Source organism: Epinephelus moara, chromosome 2, assembly GCF_006386435.1.
Source record: "Epinephelus moara isolate mb chromosome 2, YSFRI_EMoa_1.0, whole genome shotgun sequence".
Classification (NCBI taxonomy): domain Eukaryota; kingdom Metazoa; phylum Chordata; class Actinopteri; order Perciformes; family Serranidae; genus Epinephelus; species Epinephelus moara.
The window spans coordinates 32688859-32704309 of NC_065507.1; the positions used below are offsets into that span (position 1 = coordinate 32688859).

Consider the following 15451-nt stretch of genomic DNA (forward strand, 5'->3'; position numbering starts at 1 on the left):
CAAAACATGAACTTAACACGACATTTTACACCTAAGCTTGAGAAATGATTAGCACTTAATTATGGTGACATTTAAATGATGAATTAAATCAAATCATCCAGGCTGCTATGCAATTAATCTACAATAAAATCAAGGTTGTAAAATTAAAGTTAATGTCCCTTAAGGGAGACTTTCTCACATTCCCTCCCCCTTATCCAGTCAAACAGTTTCTGCCAAAGCAGGTTTGAATGCTCATTTTTTGAGTCTAGCTTTTGTGTTCATGTTGACAAGGTTGCAAATCTCCATCTGGCCTGACAGACTGAAGCTTTCCTTATCAAACAAGGTCTCCTGCAGTTCTTTTCTAATGGTTTAACAACTTCTCAATGGCAAAGAAAATATGTTGCTCTCATATGTCTGAATCTGCAGGTCCAAAATGCTAATTGCACTGGGACAGGCTTCAGCCCCCAGCAAACCTGAAAAGGATAAGCAAGAAGCGATAATGGATAGACAGACGAAACCTGAAAAAACCCCAAATCTTACTGTGGAAAAGAGCCTGCTGACACAGTTTGAAAATGTACAAACCGCAGTTTAACTTGGTATGTAAAGGGCACTGACTCCTATGATTAATAATCACACATACCTGGTGTGTACAGAGACTGACTAATCAAGGCCCTGGCATCACTGATACTAACTCCCAGCTGGCCATTTACTGAGAGAGCACATGAAAAAGAAACCATGTTAATCTTTGCTCACACTACTAAAAGCTTGAAAAATAATTACAGCTAAAGTAGGGTGACATGTGACTCTTGCTCAAATGTACACTGCTCAGTAGATAACACACTGCAAGCGCACAGTAGCTAGATAAAAATAAGAACGTAATTCTTCATAAGGTGCAAACACATGGGTGCAGGACTGCCTCGTACCTTATTGGTTCATGGTGACAAATAAGAGAAAATAGTCTTGTACAGCAGTCACCAGTAATCATAATTAGACCCCTGCAGGTCCTTTTATTGAAGTCTGCTGCTCTATTCAAAGAGGGGAAAAAACAAACTGTATGTAACTGTAAAACTGTATGTGCTATCATCATTTCATGATGAAGGTCATAGGTGGTGAACCTGTTCCACAGTTCCATGGCTTAAGGTAATAATAACAATGGAAGATTCAACATTTAAGAACCAACAGTGTCAAACCAGAGCACAGGGAAATGTGTGGATGAGATGCTGAATGATGCTGAACCAACTCCACAGTTCTCCAGAGAAGAACTAAAATCAGAACCAACAGAGAAGATACTCATCATGTGGTGAAAGTCTGAGAAATGCCCTGGGAGACCAGGCACAGACCAGAGCCAACTGTGTCTGCTGTAGAGGTCTACGCATGCAGGGATCCTGTGTCATGCCAAACAGTACCTGGCCACACCTGCTGCAAGGCCACTCTTACTAATGGTCAAGCTGCGTAGAAGAAGAAATCGGGCCTGTTTCAAAGACGAATTACTGGGAGTACATCCACTTTAAGAGGATTAATTAGTAAATGTACATTTTTCTTTTTTGTTTCAGTCCATCAAGACTAAAGCAGCATCTTTCTGCCCCCCCAAAAGGGGAACTCTTTTAAAATAGCCTCCAGAGTGTGTGAAACTTAAAACACCAGCTTTTGCAAAACAATGACCTTAGCTAGCAGCTTCTGGTTGCCTCTAACTTTCTCTGTGATTGTTAAATACACATCAAAGCTGTTGCCATTAACCTGGATTCATGTTTATTTCATGAGATAATTATAAAATAAGGGGTCTTATAACTGCAGCACAGCAGCTGCAAATGATAATGTTAATATGGGGCCCAATTAAACAACTATTTAATACTCAGTCAGTTGTATGACAACAAAAACAGAAAAAATCTGTAAACAAGTACAACTATATTGTGGATTCATCTATATTAAACCACAGTAGAGGTGACCACATCAAGCAGGGGAACAGAGGTGTAACAGGCTGTCACTTGACATAGAAACAGGCTTTGTGGCAGCAAAGTTAAGACAACGTCCTCTCGTCTCTTTTTCTGTAATGACGCATTTCAAACGTCAGTATAACCAATCATACACCACAGATGTTGTCATTAACCTGTATATATTATGTTGATCCTGTCAGATGACGTCCCGACCATGAAATAATGATTTGGACAGCTGGGCGGTCTGTCCCACTCCTTACCAGATGTTTTCTGTGATGTGCAGTTTTGTTGTTTGCCAACTGAACAGAGGGCGAAGAGGAAGAGATTTAGCAGTCTTGATGTTGTTCAGGCATTCTACTGATATGAGTACAGAATTCTTTATGAAAACAACCTGGAAACACTAATGTTTTCACAAAAGCAGTGTCCATTATCTGGATGCATTTGCTAAGCAACACTCGGATCCCTTCAAATCTGGCATATAAACTAAGAAAAAAAAAAGCTGCTTTGGATTTTTAAGTTGCAAGTTGTGTAACTTCAGTTCCTACTGCTAAGAGGCTTGATGGTGTTCTTTTGTGAAAACTGATAAATGACTATACATTTTAAAAAGGATTTAACGGCACAAATGATCAAAGTAACTGAGGTAGGAAATACTATTTCTTGCACGCAATCAAAAAATGTTACCCTTGAAACCTACCTCTGCAAAGACAAATTATCTGGATAACCTAGAAATCCTGCTTTCCATTCAGGCGTCTGTTCAGTCATCTGAGAATGTCAACAAACAAGTCTGTCTGAGCAGCTATTTCAATAAAATGTACACTCAGTGGACTGATACTGACTTACTAAAATAGTGTTGTCACGATACTGGAATTTCAATACAAAACCTTGGAAAATATTGATATTTCATACCAAATCTTATTGGTGCATTGAGGGCATAACATTTAAAATGTTTATTAAAAGATAAATATAGGACTATAATATGACAAAGACAAGCAGAGGAACAGAGGACAACAAAATGATGGTAGTAAATATTAACAATAAGAGAGAAAGTAAGAAAGCTCAACTGGAACTGGTGTATTGATACTACGAAAAAATGAGTATAAAAACAATTTGAAACTTCAAAATTGATATGTAATGATAAATTGATATTTCTGACAACACTAGGCTTGTGTGGACTGATTCAGAATGGAATAATGTCTCCTTTTAAAACTGTCTCAACTCAATTATCTCTGAAAACTACCCTGTAGGCTTAAACTTGAGTGGTCTAATACAATAAGTCTGACCTCAGTGAAGATTATAATGTTCAGGTTTTGTTGAAATGGTCATTTTGGGGCGTGCAGTGCATGGTGCTGTTGAATTATATGGATCATACTTACTTATATGTAGTCCCCCTTAAATGTTAAATGGATATCTAATATCATCTCATCTCGATCACAAGCCCCTAAATCACATCGAATCGAAATCATATCATGGCAGACTTTGTAATATCGGCAAATATCGGATCGTTGTCCAAAGAATCCATATATCTTATCGTGATGAAACTGGTGATTCACATCCCTAGCAACTTGTATAGTGCAGCAATTATACAGGTCAGTAAAGTCAAGTTGTATAGGGAGAACAGCTTACTTAAATTTCCAGCAAGTCTCACACCACTTCTGAATTTAGCATATTTCAACACCAGAGGTGTTAAGTCAAGGGGAAGCCAATTCTTTATAAACACAGAAAAAGATGTCTCCAACTAAGGCAAGAGAGATAATTACAGTTTGTTGGGATTAAATGGTATCAAATAGGCTGGTGCCTTTAGTTGCAACAAAGAAGTTATTGTCTCACAGCAACCAAAGCATCATGCATGCCTCACAAAATGTATTCATGACTATGTCTAACTGCCAACGTTAGCAAAATGTATCTATGCATGACAATCCAGTCCAACTGACCTGTTGATTACATGGAGGAAGCTTTCTAAACCAACAAATCAGCATGTGCCCATACGACATGGAGCCAGCAGAGAAACTGAAAACAAAAATATGAGGGCTGGCATTATTATGTTCACACCCTGATGTACATTGTTTTGTATTATTGGTTTCTTTTAAGGATGTGAGTTACTTATTAATGAAACATGTTGCCCCTGCTAAAGAAAGGATCAGTTGGCCACATGTTTATGCAAAGGTGAGTTGTTACCCAATCAAGAAATGTGTTGGGGCATAAAATGTTCTCCATTTCCCTTTTCCTCGTTTGACATTTTCACAAGTTGTTTGGAAAACAAATTCAATTTAATAATTGGACCTTGTCCAGATGCGTCTAACTGCTGCTCTAAACAAATTACGGAAATAATTCAATGAGTTTTGGAATCCATAGCACATGGTCTTTACGTATGAGGCCAACTCATTTAGGGCCATAATGATAAGTACATATACACACAAAGCAGGCCAACACACACAAATACACGCCCCTACATTCCTTCAACATCAAAGGAAAAAAACATCACTGTTCTCAGTTAGACCCAAAGGTTTGATGAATGATTTAAATGAATTTCCCAAAAGCTATTTATTTGTCTTTGAGTGGAAAATACTGATATACTATTTATTTTTTCAGTTGACCATCCAGGTATTTAAAAAAATAAAAAGGTTTTAGTGTGAATCCCAGGACAACAGTACAGCAACTATTTTACAGGTCAGAATTTATGACTGCTGTTTATGTCTATGTCAGTGTGCCTACGGTGAGAGGTTGAGCTCCTATTTAGTCCCAGTGGGTCACACAGTACTGTGTATTTTTAGAGTGAGCTGGTATTAATAGACCCAGAGAGTCCTGGGAAGTCAGGGCCAACAGCGAGAACAAAATACGACGCCAAGTCCAAAACACAGATGCCACAGTGCTGCACTGTGGATCGACACCAGTAAACACTGAGGCCAAAGTGTTTAACAGTACTGATGAATGAATAATGTGTATGATGCGGAGGCCCACACAGTTACACAGAGATGCACAGTTAAGACTTTTTTGACAGTTAACAAACTTCATTTGCACATGGCGCCAGTCAAACAGCCTGAAAGAAGAAAAATAAGTTGAATGTGCTTAGCCACTTTTCTCTCGAACTGAGGACAAGGCCACAGCTAACACAACATGTGTGACTGTTAACAAAATAAATGCTCTGTGAAGGACTTCTTAAATTAAAACATGTCCTTGCATGGTCTACCAAGTCCTTAATTTTTTATCAGTTAATATGGTGATCTAAGAGGACAGCCACTTCCAACATTCACGTTAGGATCACCAGAGGACATTTGTTGGGTTGACCTGGAGGTCCTTTATCAAGGTTCAAGAGCATCACAAATACACAATAGTAAACGTTATCAGCTGTAATTGACTTAGTATGCAACACTTGAGGATTTTTTTTTTTGACAGGCACCAACACATAAAAATGATGTTAAAAACACTGTTTGGAGTACTGTAAGAATATTAGTGATTTCTCCAGAGGAGGGTAGACCACATAACTATCAAAGGCAATGTAACCAAATATTTTTTACGGTTAAGCTGCATTCACATGGAATCAGGCACATGGTAGATGGCAAACAGGGTTTCATTTTAGTAGAAGAGAGCAGGATGGTAGACTTAGGTGAGACCGGCAACTGTAACACTAGACAGCATTGCCGTTCAAAGTTAAAATATTTTACCCTCTGCAATGGAACATACAATCGCATGTTACGTAGCTCCTTCACAAAACGAGAAAAAAAAGACAATTACTGGACATTACAAGAATAATTACATAAATCAACAAACACAAAATAATTTCAAATAATATATTTGATTCTGTACGACATCGACATTACAACACACACTCATGCGTGTTTTGTTTCAATGTCCTGACAAACTGTCAAACTTGTTTTTGCTGCTGTCCGCCTGCTGTCTACTGTCAATACACATTTCCTCATTTGAACTCTGTCATTCATATTTGGCACTGTTTCTGTAGAGTTTTCTGGTATACACTGCAAATTCTCACCACCTAAGGCATAATTTCTGCTCAATCATATCATGAAGACGTTCATAATCATCTGAATGTCTAGCCATATCACCTCGAATGACTGCATATATTTTTCAACCAACAGCATTTTTAGAAAACCTGTGTTGAGACATGCACTGCACAAAATAGTAAACTAGGTGTTTTTAAAGTGATGAGGAAGTGGCTGACTCTGAGTGCACTTTCAAGAAGAATTCAAACTGAACTTAAAGTTACACTGTGCAGGAGTTGTCGACCAATGTTTGTAAACAGTATTGCCAGCGAAAGTGAAAGCAGACCCCAGATGCACTCTCATTTTGGAAAAAGCTTTGTCCACTTCCTGTTTCGCCTCGCTATATTTGCATCTTTTTTAGCACTGTGCCTGCAATTTTCATTGCTTCCTTCTGGATGCCTGCTGCTTACAGTCTGGCACCTGGTTGCTCCCTTTTTACAATGGCCTGGCCTCACCTCCACATTGTACCCATACATCCCAAACACAGCAAAATAAGAAGTAAACAAGAAAATACAGGTGATGACTCAGAAGGATTTCTTTTGTTTGTCTATACAGTGTTTTTGGGAAAATCCCGCATAGTGTACCATTAAAGAAAGCTCCATTTTACACAAAAAATCCTGACTTGCAAGAAAATTTCTCCAAAGCAAAGTTATTTTTTATTTATCACTATGGACATTTATTAATAAATATTTTTTGTGAAATGTTATTTTTTTCTGCTGTCACTTGCCAGTGCATTGTTCATTAATCAAATCAAGTTTGAAACTTTTATCTTCTTTTAGTTCTTCAAAGTTATAATATATTAGCTATAGAGTCTGTCTAAATGTAAAGTCACTGTACTACTTAATTTTTTTATTGTGCCACCAAACATCGAACCTCCTTCGCTCAAATGCTGGATCCTAAAAACGATACAGCTCTGGTTTTTTGCAACCTGCTCAAATGAAGCAAACAACACACCCCTGATTTTTTTTTTCTCGCCTGCTTTTATGTTACACACATGTAATGTGGGCTATGTGGCTGGTGTAATGACTCCCTTCATGTCCACACACAAAGGTTTCAAAGAAACCCAAAATTGTCACACTTACCACCACTTGCCACTGAGACAGACTTGCTCTATATTTCAGTTTTCATTTTCAGATGGCGAATCTACCTGTGTGCCTTATTTAAGAAATGAAATCAACCTTTAAGTGGACCGTGACAAATTTTATGAAATGTGATGTGACACGGACAGCTCTGAACCCTTTTATGTTAGAAATAACCATGCTACACCATGACCACATTGAAGCCTCTGTGAGGAACAGTTTGATTGGGATGCACTGCGATACTGCGGGATATAGTGTAATAAAATTAGGGGCAAAAGCAATGAATGGTGTCATTTCTCCACACTGTTTAAAATACTGGTTGGGCTGCTTTGTACCTTACTTTTGAAATGATCAAAACTACAGTTTGCAGCAGCAGTGCAACTGAACACAAACCAACAATAGAACCTACAATCCTGGATCACAGCTAAACGCAGCTCAAGGACAATAGTGAAAAGCTACGACTAGCCTGTTGTTCATATAAGGACTTAGTTTGGATTAGACCTGTGGACAGAGAATACAGCAAAGTACTGTCACTTTCTCCTGTGGTTCAAATCCCTCCTGCATATTAAATAAGCATGCTCGAGTGCCATAAACTAAAACACTATATAAAATAAACCCCACAACTCAGTGAGAATTGTCTTAAGATCTGCTAATGAATTTTAAATATCAAAACGGACACTCCTCTGATATGACATCAATAGTGAGCTTTTCTTTACTGCCTTATAATGACTGCATTTTAAATGTTTCAGTCAGATACCATTCTGATGTAAAAGCCAGCTTGATTTGAAAGCCATGCGACTTTAGAAAATCAACAAGGATGATGACAAGCAAGCTCTGCTAGGTTTTAAGATGTTTAATCAGTTATCAAGCCCCTGCCAACTTCCACTCATGGAAAAACCAACTGACACCAATAATGTGACAGTGCTTCCAAGTTACAGCCATCAGTACATTTTGAGTGATTATTGGTGCCAGCACCCAATAGAATACAACTTTTGGACTCTCGTTGATGAATGCAGGTTCAGATTTTGCATGTAAAAAAAAATACCTATTTCCCTCAAGCATCTCTTAACAATGCGACCACTAAAGGGTCACTTCATTGGAAAGCACTAACCATCCCATTTCTGATCATATGGCAGCTGATTCCAGATCAGGGACTGAGAAACTACTGTCTGATCTGGTGTTGATGCAGCCAGTGTGAATGTTTTTTGTACAGAGAAGGTACATTCAAAACTCATAACTTTTAAGTTGAGAGAAGACTATATTTGTATGCTGTTAGGGGCTGTAGGCAAGGAAAGGACACAACTGGAACTTGTTCAAAAGTCTTGCAGGAGGAAAAAAAGAATACTGCATGTTTGGCATTTTTGGTCAGAGCAGTGGAGTCGGCCTGCTAAGAGTGTAATAGGCGGGGGAACCCTGTTCATGGATTACTGACCACATTCAGCCCCATAGTCATATCTATTTCTTGCTTTTTATCGTCCTTGCTATAACTTTTTTTTTCTCTTTCCTCCCCACTTTCCTTCAATCGCACGCTTGTTCTCTTTTCCCAACACACACTTTGTTTTTCTGCAGCCTGGTGTTGTAGGAATGTATTAGTCCACAAGCATAACAAGAGGTTACTGTGGGTCATTTCAATAAACATCTAAAAATGAGAGGGATTTGGTTGGTCCGTTGATCTAACCTTTGTCAAAAAGGTATTTTTACTTTTGGGAGAAGTTAACCCACAAACTCTGTTTATGAGTCTGTGATCTGCATAGCTGCCTTCTCTGCACTCGCAGTTCTCAGTCTGCTCATAATGATTGCTGGGGTTAAACTGCAGTGCATTGTGGGACAGTACACAGGTGACAGCCAACAAAAAAATCAGCACACTGGGGGGGTTGTGGCAGGTTGCTGTGGCAACAAAACATGTCACGGGGCTGAGTAAATATAGGCTAACCAGTAGGCGATGTGCGGAGAGAAGGGCCTGCAACAGAGAAAAGGCCACAGGAAAAAAAAAGGAAAAGTGAGACATTTGTGAAGATCTCAAAGCATCGCTGTCTTTTGATGTAACAGGCCTCGCTGAACAGTGATGACAAAAGAGATGACCTAAGATGTACCTTTCTTTTCACACCAGGAGAAAACATTATGAACTGCACAAAAAGCCCTGAGTTAAGCAGAGGAGGAAAGATGACATTTTAGCTAAAATATTATCTGATTCAACGAAGCCACCTCTGGTTTATATGTGCAACTATCACGGTGGATATCAGACATGTTTGTAACGTGTGTTCAGGACTGACTGAACTAGAGTAGGCATGGCAATGTAAGCAATTTACACAGGATTTGTTGGCGATTCAATACAAACACCAATAAAGACCTCCTCAATGGGCTGGAAATTAAGTCATAAGAAGACCATGGGCACCTAGTCCATAGCTTTGCCTCAGCTCAGGGATAGGGAAGTACTGGGCTCATTTTGTACATAGGGTCAAGGGTTGTATCCTTTCCAACACATTCTGGGAAAAAAGCCAACTAGAGCAAGGAAAACGACCAAACTGCAGCCTTAGAACAGACAGAAGGCAGGCATTATGGCACAGAAGCAGTAGGCTGATGGACAGAAGCCATCCAGTGTCAAACTGAACACACACCTCCCAGTCTGCTTAGGACAGGAAAACCAGTCTGTCCAATCAGATACAGTCTTGGTTTTTCCCACAGGTCAAAGATCATCATCATCATCATCATGTAAGAATGCACTCCACACATCACTCCACATGATTTATCGTACAATACATGGGTTTGTAGAGAATTTTTTTTTTTTTTTTTTTTACATCTGTCCCCTTTTTTAAGATTTGGCAAATTAACCAAGCAGAACTATAAGTGTATCTGTTGTTTCCCTGGGGAGCATTAGAGGTTGTGCACGGCATCTTTTTCCCAAAACAACACTGAACTATCCATAAACAGTGACCAAAACATTAGCCTAAACATAACCTGACCTTAACTAAAATAAATTATCCTAGAATTTAACAAATTGGAGAACAGATTTACTCCAATTAGAAGCACAAAATAGACACCAGTTGTATCTAAACTAGACATGGCCCTACAATGAGGCATAACTGAATAAAAAGTGGTGAAGGTAAAAAAAAGCTAAGTGTCCTGAGCTATGACGCGAGCTGTGAGCTTAAAATGAAGATGAGATTAAAGTAAGTCCCAAAAAAGGAGGAAAATTCACCTGGATAAACAAGCATACTAGTAATTATTGCAACAGATATAAACAAGGTGGGAAATTACCTCCAGATCATCGAAGTGTTTGCACACTTTTGGCCTTTGCTGGTCAATTTACAGTATGCACTCTAACACACACTTTGTAAAGAAATAAACCTCAATTTGAAAGTGGTGTCCTTTTTAAGAACATATTTGTTGGGTACATAAAGTGTCTAACAAACATTAATATCACACACTAACTGTATGTAATTGTGTGATTACAAAAGCAAGAGAGCTTAGGGAGGATAGAGGTGGTGACAGATGCATCATCCGGCTGTAGAATCCCAGTTAGAGTCTGTTTGTTTGCGCATTTGTATGTAATACAAAATGCAATACACACTGCTTTGAGGGAATAATGGTATCCATTGTTAAAGCCACACAGAGCTTCATGAGACGCACGCAAAGATAAAATACTATTGTGCATTCATACAGCAGGCAGTGCGAGTTAACTTGTGAAGAGTTCAGCATTCACATACCAGGAAGTAACTTGCATGAATTAAATTTTTGTGTGTCGATTCTCCAACAGCACTCACAGTTCTTTGGTCTTTTTAATAGTCAAACAGGTATTAAGCTTGTGAACAATGTCAGTTCCTCAAATACAAACATTTTTAGCCCTGCTAAAGGAAATAAGGGCACTGTGAGGAGCTCTGTTCAAAACACAGTGGTTGGTTTGGGTGTAAGAAGCACCACTAGACCCAAGAGGCCTCTAATGGAGCCTTTAAAATATTTGTCTTGTTTTGTCTTTGGCAAAGGACTTTAAAGCAGCTTTGAGCTGATCATTCTGAGCATGTGCAATAAATACATTCAAGCACCGAGCTATCACACAATCCTTCAAATGATTTTAAGATAAGGTGATGATATTATGTTCAAATACTCAAGTTTTGGAGACTAAGTGTTGAGGCATCAGTGGGTGAAAATGCATTGTGCCATGCAGCCACAGCAAACATAAGATTCTCTCTACATCCTCAATAAGGCTTGTATTTATCATATCAAACTTGCATAATGTGACGCCAACCCTCAGTTCCCACATTTTTGTTTCACAGTGCAGATTTAGCTTACTTAGTTCACTCTGTTTGTGATATTGAAAAAAAGCTTTGATGACTGGTAAGATCCGGTCTCAGGATCAGGCTCAGGCCTTATGGTAAAGGTGAAATGTGAGCGTATTGATCACCAAGCCTGTGATCACACCCACAGTTGGTTTTGTGTACGGAAAGGTTTACTTTGATGCATTTTCCTGTTTGAGTCATCTAGTGTCACATGTTTCAAACTTGTAAACAAAAGTCACACAGACCCACAATTATCTAATGTATTGGATATTAGCACAGTTTGGCAGTGTGACAGGAGTCAAAACAAATCAAAATTCCTCTCCCTGTAATTGGAACCAAGTGAGATACACTTGGCTCTGCTCTTTATTAAATCATACATTTTCTTGGGTTCACATCAGCTTTGAACACATGAGGAAATATCCTAATATAAGCATCCACTGAGACTCAATTTGTTACACAAGGCTTTCCAAGCACAAGTAAGTGCTAACAAACAGAGGTGAACATCTGTCCTCTTGCAATTATGAAGCTGGGCACAGTATCTGAGGGTTAAATCCTGTATTTGGTTCATATTACATTCTCACTTCTAGCAAGCAGCACCACAGTTTGCCCAAGACCTGCATGCTAACAAGGTTTCACTGTGGTTATTTTGTATACAGCTGAGCTCAAATGGCATTGTTCTTACCTCACCAAACAAACTAACGTTAATAGTCTGAATATACCGCCTGGTGTGACAAAATATATCAATGCAATTTGAAAGGTTCAGGCTCAGAAGCAGTGTGGACAGAGTAATTTTGTCTACAAAAATTGTATGCAAAAATATGCAAAAGATAAACACAGTGAAAGGCACAGAACTAAAACAGACATGGGACATAAATATGAACCATAATGCAAGCGTAATGAAAATGCTCTGTCTAAATGCTTCCTATTTAGGGATTAGAGTGGGGCCTCGCTTTTGTCACTAGACCTACAGAGCCCAGTACATAAGTGTCTTTGTATATTCTGTCGTGTGGAAACGTTCTCAATATCACATTATTCTTTCATAGCTCACCTTAGCAGTGCTCCCTGTAACTCACCCCAAAGTTCTCAGATCACTTAACCAGATAAGAAACACTTTGTCAGCAGCTCACCAAATCTGTCTCTGCTTGCACTAGAGCAGTCTGTGTGGACATGCAGGGGCTGCCACATGTTTATTCATTCAAATCAACTTTGGACAATGCAAAAAAAGGCAGTAGTAGAGTTTTCACACCTAGGATATGTTAATTAATTCATGCAGGCTGACAGTTTCCTCTTCTGTACAATTATAGACACATTAGCTTTCTCATTTTTACTAGAAGACTGGTTCATCATCCAATTTTCTGTCACGTTTTGTCCAAGCAAAATGTACAGAAGTGTACATGGTTGATTACTAAAATATTAGTTTGTAAAGTTCTGAGAACAGGATGGAGTAAAAACAAAATGATATTTGGTCCATTAAGCCCTGACATGTTAGATTAAGTTTCTATTATTATCCACCTGAACCCCATTTAAGGGGATACCAAAGGATAAAACACAACAAAAGTGCAACATAAAACTTGCATTAGGCCTACAGGTAGGCAGCAGACTGTCCTTTTCTTACAACAAAAAAGACAAAAAAAGAAGAAGATGCTCTGAACTCAAAGATATCTGACCTCCAGTGGAAAGCAACGCACAGTGTACTGTAGCCCTGAAAGACAATTCAGATCAAGTTGCAAACTCTGTTAGGTGCTATATATAGCTCACCAGGATATTGTAGATACACAAACAGCATGAAGCGCCTGGGTGCTCGCGCGCGCGCACACACACACACACACACACACAGAAAGGATGTGTAGCAAACGAGGAAAGCTGTAGTATCTCTCTGTGAACAGGTTGAAGCACAGCATTATCACACCATATTCAACAGGCTGAACTGAGCGGGGTCATGGGTTGTCATAAGGTTACTGAACTGAGACCACACACACACGCACACGCGCACACACACACACACACACACACACACACACACACACACACATACGTACATAAATACATACAGAGAGAGAGAGAGAGGAAGAAAGACAGGAAAAGGGGTGTGTATGACACTTCATAAACTGTATGGCAGTATTTATCTATACAATTATAATAACTACAATTATGATAATGGTAATAATTATTTCAACATATATATTTTTGACAGCTAACCAGACAACGTTTTAGGTTTTCAGGAATTAACTCCAGGTGCACATTCTGCTCCTCTCTGTGACACTGAATCACAGCGGGAACAGGAAATGCCTCTTGAAAATAAATATTTTTAAAGTACACAGACATCATTTTTCAACATTACAGCTAACGTTCACCACGGTGGCAGTAAAGGGGGCAGATAGTGTTAAGCAGCGGCGGCATTATTAACAGCATGTTGGTCTCCACATGCCCACGCTGAGTCTGTGTTGAAGTGACAGGTATCGTTACGCAGTCTGTCACCTTACCGAACACGGTGTAGCTGCTTAGCACAAAACCATTCAAAGGCTGCATCTGTCAGATTAGCTTCCTGACAAGCTAATATTAGTGATATACACACTGTGGATTTACATGTTCGTAACGCCACGTGAAAGCATAGAAGTTGAGCAAGCACCGCATTCTTGTTAGGAGAATTTAAGGACACATGCCCCTGGTGTGAACCCCTGCGCTCATGAGTGGAGACTTGCTGCGCCAGCCAGGTCCATGGGCTAACTTAGCATGCTAATTCATGTCTTCGCTAGGCTACTTGCTTGTAAACTGACGTTGCCGTAGCACACATCTGCAAGCGAACCAATGCTAGCTAACGGGATTTGAACTTTGTTATTGGCTTGCTAGCGACCCGAAGACTTCATAAAAGGAAGAGAAAGTTATACGAGTCCACACGTTAGGGAGACGACTCCGAAATAGGCGAACAGCTAGCATGCTTCAGCAGTGACAATGTTTTGAAATGCTGTGTACTCTACCTGGTGTGTGAGATCAGAAGAGGCCGATGTCAGGACTGACGGCCAGTCGACATTCCCCGGAGTGGCCGCCGCCACCGCTTGCTCCGTTCGCCGTACCACTGCGCAAGATGGTCCCGATCCCGATGTTTGATAAGAAAGGAGCTGGTGCAGTTTGACGGGAGGTTCAAATGGTGATAAATAACACGGCGTGTCTAGGTTGAAGTTTCGGTTGAAATCAGGGGACGCGTCACCTTGCAGCGGTTCATGACTCCCACTATTCAAGATGTAGAAGGGCAGGACGTTGCATTTCTCTGCGAGTCCATATCACTCCCAGCCGCTGACAATAATTAGTGTGGCCACACGGGTATCCGTATGTCACTGTACTGATATGTCATAATGGACTTCTGTGCTGGCTGACAGTCTTTTTTTTTTTTTAATCTCACTAAGGGTTACATGAATGCCACTTCAATATTATTGATATTTATAATATTTTCAGATGATGAACATGGCAACACCCTGAAATAAAATGCTGTCTTTCAGACATGAAATACACTGTAGGTGCCTTTCCTGGACTTGTAAGAATAAAATAATCATTAAAATAGCAAATATTAGGTGTTTTATTTATATTTTATTGGGCCTATCTGATCCAGCAAATCACCCTCTCCACCTCAAGCCACATCCCTATGGGACACTATCCTGCAAAAGATTTCAAATTCAAAGTAGAAATAAATCAGAGACACTGCAAACTGAATTCAGACACTTCAGGTTTGGGGGAACCATTATAAAGTTACTCAGAGTGAAGATCCAGTTGTTGCACTGTTAAACCTGCTCTTTTTTTAGTTGAATACTCCCTCTGGTGGTATGGGTAGCAGAAGTAGGCTTGGCAACATACACTCAAGTGAACATGGGATAAAGGCCTTTTTTGCAAATACACTGATTGTGTTTTTGAATTTAGATAGGAGTTTAAGGAGCCTTATGTTTCATACATTATTTGTTACCTCGAAAAGGCTGACAGGGCAGACTTGTTTTAGTGCAGCAATTTATACAAGGAAGAACACTTACATTAGACTATATGTAGGAGCAGTATGAAACATCTACACCTTTCCAGTACTGGCTACAACTAAGCTCTACCAAAGTAATTGTCAAAATCAAGGCAACTTAAGACATTGTTCAAGTGGAGAGCATATCTCATATGCTTTTCTTGTTCAGATGTCACAAAGATTTGCA

The 15451-nt window shown here is 39.4% G+C and overlaps 1 protein-coding gene across 1 annotated transcript in view; it reads right to left on the reverse strand.

Annotated features, from left to right (window-relative positions):
- The window catches only part of bcl9l (bcl9 like), a 27561-nt gene extending 13038 nt beyond the window's left edge, over positions 1–14523 (reverse strand). Inside the window, exon 1 of the mRNA XM_050064790.1 lies at positions 14246–14523. The gene's annotated coding sequence lies outside the window, so the exon portion shown is untranslated. The remainder of the gene's footprint in view (positions 1–14245) is intronic.
- Positions 14524–15451: the final 928 nt, after the last annotated feature.